Source organism: Colobus angolensis, unplaced genomic scaffold (assembly GCF_000951035.1).
Source record: "Colobus angolensis palliatus isolate OR3802 unplaced genomic scaffold, Cang.pa_1.0 Scaffold283, whole genome shotgun sequence".
Lineage (NCBI taxonomy): Eukaryota > Metazoa > Chordata > Mammalia > Primates > Cercopithecidae > Colobus > Colobus angolensis.
This window is the reverse complement of record NW_012116077.1, coordinates 372,490-380,116: the sequence shown is the minus strand read 5'-3', so window position 1 is coordinate 380,116 and position 7,627 is coordinate 372,490. Positions and strand designations below refer to the sequence as shown.

At 40.2% G+C, this 7,627-nt stretch overlaps 1 long non-coding RNA gene across 1 annotated transcript in view; it reads right to left on the bottom strand.

Annotated features, from left to right (window-relative positions):
• Window positions 1-3,935: 3,935 nt before the first annotated feature.
• LOC105516498 overlaps window positions 3,936-7,627 on the bottom strand; it is a 10,339-nt gene continuing 6,647 nt past the window's right edge. The window contains exons 2-3 of the long non-coding RNA XR_001002496.1: window positions 5,852-5,973; window positions 3,936-4,961 (exon numbers count right to left, since the gene is read on the bottom strand). This is a non-coding gene — a long non-coding RNA (uncharacterized LOC105516498). The remainder of the gene's footprint in view (window positions 4,962-5,851; window positions 5,974-7,627) is intronic.

The window sequence follows — 7,627 nt, the reverse complement described above, 5'->3', positions numbered from 1 at the left end:
GTCTCAAAAAAAAAAAAAAAAAAAAAAAATACTGTACACCATATATATATATATAATTTTTATTTGTCATTAAAAATAAATTAATTTGGCCAGGCACAGTGGTTCACACCTGTAATCCCAACATATTGTGAAGCCAAGGCAGGAGGATTGCTTAAGCCAAGGAGTTTGAGCCCAGCCTGAGGAACATAGAGAGACCTCATCTCTACAAAAAAATTTTAAAAATTAGCCAGGTATGGTGATATGTGCCTGTAGTCCCAGCTACTCAGGAGGCTGAGGCAGGAGGATCACTTAAGCTTGGGAGGTCAAGGCTGCAGTGAGCTGTGATCGTGCCATTGCACTCCAGCCTGGATGACAGAAACCCTGTCTCGAAGATAAATTAATTAAAATTACACAACGTTGACACAATGTTTGCACATTTAATATAGGCAAAGTGCTTCAGCAGGGCGTAGATTTAGAAATTCGGTCATGGTAGTTGAAGAAACAGAGCAGTTAAATTTAAAAATCCCCTGCCTCTTCTTGAGGAAAACTAAGTAATAATCCCTGAAAACAGTGTATTCATGCAACAAATGTTTATTGAGCCCGTCTTATGCACCAAGCACTATGTTAGATGCTGGGGATGCAGTGGGGAACAAGACTGACACAGTCTAATTGGGGTAAGGAAGACAAGTAAAGAGGCCTACAGAGATAGAGGCTATAGAGGCTACTGTAGTCCAGAGAATGTGGCTGTGCATAGACGTGAGGCCTTGGGCTGAGGTCATCAGAGAATGTGCCAGTGGTCTGGTCCAATACAATGGAGGTAGTGTAGCAGGGTGGTGATGGTGGTGAGTGATGAGGCTAGAGCATGAGTGGTATATGAGACTGTGTACAAGAGAGCTAGCACATCCCCACCCCCCATCCTCTCTTCAGAAGCTAACAAATTGTTTAATACTAAAACACAGGCAAGCAACTTTGCAAACAATCAATACTAGATACATTAGACTTGGGCTACCAGGTGCAAGTTGAGCATTTCACAACTGCAAGGGTGATATTCAGAGACTTGCCCTGAAGTTGCATAATGTATCAGCCTTGGAAAAGACTCAAGACCTCGGTGGTAATAACAGGAGTTACTATGTGTCAGACACATTATACATGATCTCATTTAATCCTCACAACAGCTCTACAAGATGAAAATGATTTTCTCTGTTTTATAGATGAGGAAACTAAGGCTCAGAGAAATGGAGATTGTACCATTAGGAAATGACATCACTGGAACTCAAACCCAGGTTTGTCTAGCGCCAAAGTTCACTTTCCCCTCTATGCTCAAAACTCACTCCCAGAGAAGAGAGACTTCCATGTGGACTAGAAGATCCAGGAAGGTTTCTTGGTAGAGATAGGCAATGACCCTACTGTTAGAAGATGAGGAGGACTTGGCTAAGCAGAGAAGAGGATGAAGAGTATTCTTTGTGGGCATAACCCCTGGAACAGGGTGGACAAGTGCACCGTGTTGGAGGGAGGCCGCTTAGGGGGCTATTGCTCTCACCTAGGTGAGAGGAGATAAGAACAGCAGATGAGAGAAGGAGTTGAAGGGTAGGAAGAGAAGAAAATGAGACCCATTTCAAGTGAAGAACAACAGGACTTCATTCATTCTAGCCTACAAGAAACAGTTAAATGTCTATATAAGCCTCATTCACGATTAAGAGAGAAACTGAATTTGGAGCATGGAAAGCTCCAGGCCTTAGAGCAAAGAGACAGGTTTCGTGGAGGACAAGACTTAAGCTATGCTCTGATTTGTCTGACTGGATATATGTGAAAAAGAAGATGTTGACTCAAAGATGTCACCATCAAGAGCCCTAGAAGCTCAGAAGACATGGTAAGCCCTGGATTTAAGTAAGGAAATTGGGGTGATGGTAGAGGATGGGGGGAAGATGAATCTAGGATGGACACGTTGAGTTTGAGATGACAGTGACATCCAAGTAGATATGTCCAGGAATCAGCTCAAGAAATGTAATTACTGGGAGATAAAGCCTTGGGGGAATCACATGAGTGCAGGAAAGAGAATTCTCTAATACTCAATCCTCATGGCATTGTTAGAAAAGGGCAGGAGAAGAACAGTCATCAAAATAGAAGAGAAGTGATCAGAGATACGGAAGAAGTATGACTCATGAAATTTTAGGGAGGAGAGTTGGGTAGTCTATAGTCTCCAGTACAACACATGACAAGAGGAGTAAGCACAGGCTTCAAAGAATTGGGAGCCTTTGGATTGGACCTGAAGTGAGAGGTAGAATTGAATCAGGTGAAGATGTAGGGGGAGGGCATCCCAGGCAAAGGAAACAGTAAGAACAAAGATGCAGGCCAGGCATGGTGGCTCATGCCTGTAATCCCAGCACTCTGGAAGGCCAAGGTGGGAGGATCACTTGAGCTCAGGAGTTCAAGACCAGCCTGTATTTTTACATTTTTGTATCAAAAATACGAAAAAAAAAAAAAATCAGCCAAGCATGGTGGTGCATTGCATACCTGTAGTCCCAGTTACTTGGGAAGCTGAGGTGGGAGGATTGCTTGAGCCCAGGAGGTGAAGGTTGCAATGAGCCAAGATCATGCCACCGCACTTCAACGTGGGTGACAGAGAGAGACCCTGTCTCAAAAAAAAAAAAAAAAAAAGAGATGTGGTCAAGGATCACGCATGGGTTAATGTCTCAGGATAATTGGGCATAATTTTTCAAAATTCAATAGTAATCTGTACTTGTTGGCTTGGACATATCATTACTCAGTAAAAAGTGTTCTTCAAACATTTCAGGTGCATGTTTGATCTTCTCAATTCGATTGTATATTTTTTGAGCCGGGCAGGGTGGGGGCTGTCTCCTGTTTGTTTTGCCTTGCTTTTTTTCCTTTGAGACGGAGTCTCACTCTGTCGCCCAGGCTAGAGTGCAGTGTCGCGATCTCGGCTCACTGCAGCCTTTGCCTTCCGGGTTCAAGTGATTCTTCTGCCTCAGTCTCCCGAGTAGCTGGAACTACAAGCGCGTGCCACCACGCCTGGCTAATTTTTTGTATTTTTAGTAGAGATGGGGTTTCACTGTGTTAGCCAGGATGGTCTCAATCTCCTGACTTCGTGATCCACCCGCCTTGGCCTCCCAAAGTACTGGGATTACAGGCGTGAGCCACCACGCCCAGCCTGTTTGTTTTGCCTTGCTTTTCCATTACTTGGTGAAGGTACCCAGTACATGGTCAATCCAGGTGACTGACTGACTGACTGGTACTGAGAAAGGGCGTGGGAGCCCATAAGCTAAAGGAACCATTGTAAAGATGGGAAGATAAAAACACCTTGTGAAAAACCTGCATTTCAAATTGACTAATTCATTTGCCTTTTGAAAATGCCACTTCAAAAGAGTGTTTTTCTCCTTTACTGTGGTAATGTTCTTTAATTTTTAAGATGACATAATTTATAAAAATCCGTAACAGTGTTAATCATATTTGTGATAATAAGATGAAATGCTTCATTGCCAACAAAAGAAATGAACATTTTCACCTTTCAATCTCTGGGAGAGCCAAAAATGTCTGAAACCGTTTGTTATGATAATTGCTTGTCAAATATTTAAAACTTAGGGTCATAGCGAGATTTTTCACCCATAAAAGGAAACTCAAAGTAACGTTTAAATTTTTATTCTCGTAGCCTGAAAGTAGCCAACCAGGTTTTTTAGAAAACTGTGTAAAGTATATGTAAATGTTAAGGGCAAAATGTCTTTTCTCACTACTTTGAACCTATAGCCCACTTTGGAGATGCATAGAAATACACCCATCCCTCCTTCACAAGTCATGAAGGCTTAGTCAAGCATTAAACTAAGCACACACACACACATACACACGTTTATAAGAAATACATTATCAGATCCTGTCATTTGCAACAACATGGAGGGAACTGGAGGTCATTATGTTAAGTGAAATAAGTCAAGCACAGAAAGGCAAACATTACATGTTCTCATTTATTTGTGGGAGCTAAAAGTCAAAACAATTGAACTCATGGAGCTAGACAGTAGAAGGATGGTTACCAGAGGCTGAGAAGGGTAGTGGGGTGGGTGGTGGGAGGGAACTGAGGATGATAAATAGGTACAAAAAAATAGTTAAAAGAATGAGTAAGACCTAATATTTGATAGCACAACAGGGTGACTATAGCCAATAATAATTTAATTGTACATTTTTAATTAACAAAAAGAGTGTAACTGGATTGTTTTTAACACAAAGGATAAATGCTTGAGGGGATGGATACCCCATCTTCCATGATGTGATTATTACACATCATGCCTGGATCAAAACACCTCATGTACCACATAAATATATACACCTACTACATACCCATAATTGTTTTTAATTTTATGAAAAAGAAATACATTATCAAGGGATGAGTGTTTATTTAAATAAAAAAGAAAGCTGGCTTTCACGAAAATGTCCTTTAATTCTAATTAGTGTTAATCCCTACAATGGAGCTCTAGAATATCCTGTTTAAATTGTAATTTTATTTGAGAATAAAACAATGGGTTTAAAAATTGTAATTATACTTGTTTATTTCCCACAAAAGAGAGAAAGAGAGGGAGTGACTTGCAGTCTTGTGATTGTTCTACAACTTTTTCAGGAGAAAACAAATGAGGTCAGATTTCCGCTTATAAATTCACATTGATTATACAATTACAAGGCCTTCCGTATTCATTATCTATTGCTGAATAACGGATTACCCCCAAAACAACAAACCTTCATTGTGTCACAGGTTCTACGGGTCAGGAATCTGTGCACGACTTAGCTGAGTGCCTCTGGCTCAGTGTCTCTCGTAAGTTGCAGTCAAGCTGGTGGCTGCCACTGTGGTCATCTCAAGTCTTAACTGGAGTTTGGAAAATCAACTCCCATGCTCACTCAAGTGGCTGATGGCAGGAGACCTCAGTTCCTCTCTTGTAGCTTTCTCCATAGGCTGTCCAAGTGTCCTCATAACATGGCAGCTGATGAAGAGAGAGAAGGGGAAGGGGATGACAAAAGGCCCAAGTTAGAAGTCACAGAAGTGACATCCCATGGCTTCTGCCTATTCTACTTGTTAAAAGAGTCTCTAGGTCTAGCTCACAAGCTAGGAGGGATTGCAGAAGAGTGGGAACACCAGGAGGCAGGATTAGTGGGGACCAGCGTAGAGGTTTCCTACCACCCCTTCAATCTTATCACACTGGCAAACTCCACAAATGCAATGTCCTTCAGTTTATTTGTGTAAATACCGTTAATGTCAAAACACAGGGTGGAAAAGGACATGCTATGCCACTGCTGTTTCCTTGTGTCCATCGGTTATATTTTCCCTCTTCAAGGAAAACAAGTTACAGGACTTGACTGATTGGTGAAAATCATTTCATAGGAAGCTTCTATTTATTTTTATAACAGGAGATTGACAAAGACAGTTAAAGTCAAAGGAAAAAAGCGTAAGATGTAAATCAAATAATAGCAAGGATGATACTGGGTAGAGGCGCTAATGTTGGTTCTAATTATGTTCCCCACATTAGCAGTAATATGAACTCTTTCAACAATTCTCTAATGTAATGTAATTCAGATCAGGCCAAGGATACTCTAAAGATTTTCAGAGTGGGGTGAGGAGGTGGGGGATCCAGGTAATGTGTGTCTGTGTGTGTGTGCACGCACATATATATGTATATATATATATAATGTACATTTATATTTATTAATATCCAGCATCCAAGGACAAGAGGCAGGGGACTTTGCTTATTGACTTGCATATGAGTAAGTCATATAGTACACTAAACTCCCCACCACTTGCTACTTCTGTTTTTCTTTGTTCTTACCCAATTCACAACCATCTGGCATGGCCAGTGGTGAGGTTCCTGTGGCTTACCTGAAGGGCAATGCATGAAATCAAAGTAGCTCCCAGAATGATGAAACACCAGTAGCAGAGAGGGGCTCACTTACTTGGCCTGGGCAGGTGGTGGGATTGCAGGAGGGTGCATAAACAGGTTTCTGAAAGGGAAGTGACAGGTTTGCCCAACTTTGCTATGCAGCTTTGTCAGCATTCATTACTAGATGTTCTCTGACAGGTAAGGGGGAATTGGTCTGAGTCCTAGAAGTAAATGCTAATACCAGTTTTTAAATATAAGGGAACATGAAATAATCCCTGCCAGCTGGGAACATGAAAAAAATTCCCTGTCAGCGAAGGCACTTTTATTTTACAGTTACTAGGAAGAATATTTAAATTGCTCAGGTTATTTTCAATGTCGTTTTGGCTTTGTCATAACACCCTATTATATAAACACTATACGAATGTAAATTATTCACCTTTTAAAGTTACTTTAAAATTTTTGACTCTTCGCCAAATATATTTCTTTCTATCAAGAGCTCTTTAAAGCTCTGTCTGCAACTTAAGCACACATCTTTATAAGAAAAGCTCGTTTTCCAAGTAATGCCTACAGAATATTTATTCTATTTTTGAAGGTATATTTACATAACAAAGCACTAAAGGAAGCCCAGTGTAGGGAGAGAATGGAGTCCTAAAGCAACAGTGAGACTGGTTTCTATGGAGTTAGAGAAATTCTAGCTCTCTCCACTGCCAAGGGTGGGTCAGGACAGGAACAAATTGACCCAAAAGTAAGCCTCAATGTCATTCCTAAAGCAACTCCCTGTGATAATTTACAGTCTGCAATCAAAATAAAATAATCTCTTCAAAAATCTCGTTCTTTTATGGTTCGTTCTACAAATTAATTCTCATTTTCATTTCATATTTCATCAATTTAACTTTCTTTTGCTTTACCCAGGTAAAGAAATCACATGCCTCTAATGATAGATGCACCTAAACTCTAAATAGGTTTTGGTATTTGAGTTACAGCAAGTACAAGGAATATCTAAGTTGCCCAGGTTACTTTCAATGTTGTTTTAACTTCGCGAAAATATTTAATGACAATTTTTTTAAACTGCCCATGAAAAAGAACATTCTCCAGTTTGAAGCTCTGCCACTACCAAAAAACAAAAACAAAAACGAAAACCACAGTCTCAATCCAGAAGGTACGTACTGTATTTTAACTCCTCTGTTCCATCAAATCAGCACACAATAGTAAGTTTCTGTCTTTCAATTAATTTTTTAACCTGATATTTACTGGTATTTTCATAGCATACTTTGTATGAGTAATTAAACAAAAAATTGATTACCTTTAAAGGTTAATTAGTATCAGGTCCTAGTTGGGACTTCTGGTGTGTGCAAGTGCAGGTGTGTGAGAGAAGGAGGGAGAAAGGGAGGGGGGAGACAGGGAGGGAATACCTGGGGTGGGGGAATAATCCAGTACATCTCCTGATACAGAATAGGCATATGATAAATAGTATTTTTCCAATCTTTATCTTCCCAAATAAGAAAGTTCACTCCAGTGTGGCATGGAGAATGGGATATTCTAATTATTCAGGTAGTCCTAGGTTTACCATAGTTTGTGGTCCATAGGGTTATACCATATAAGCCCAGTGAATCTGTTAAAAAACACTGCTTTCATTACATCATGCCCCTGCCCCTTTAAAAGCATCACACTGGAAAAAAAAAAAAAAAAGCTCTATACCATTCTGCAACTAAAGTCACAACTCCTCTGCCTACTTCCAGGCCCCCCATAATCTCTTTTTTTTTTTTTTTTTTTTT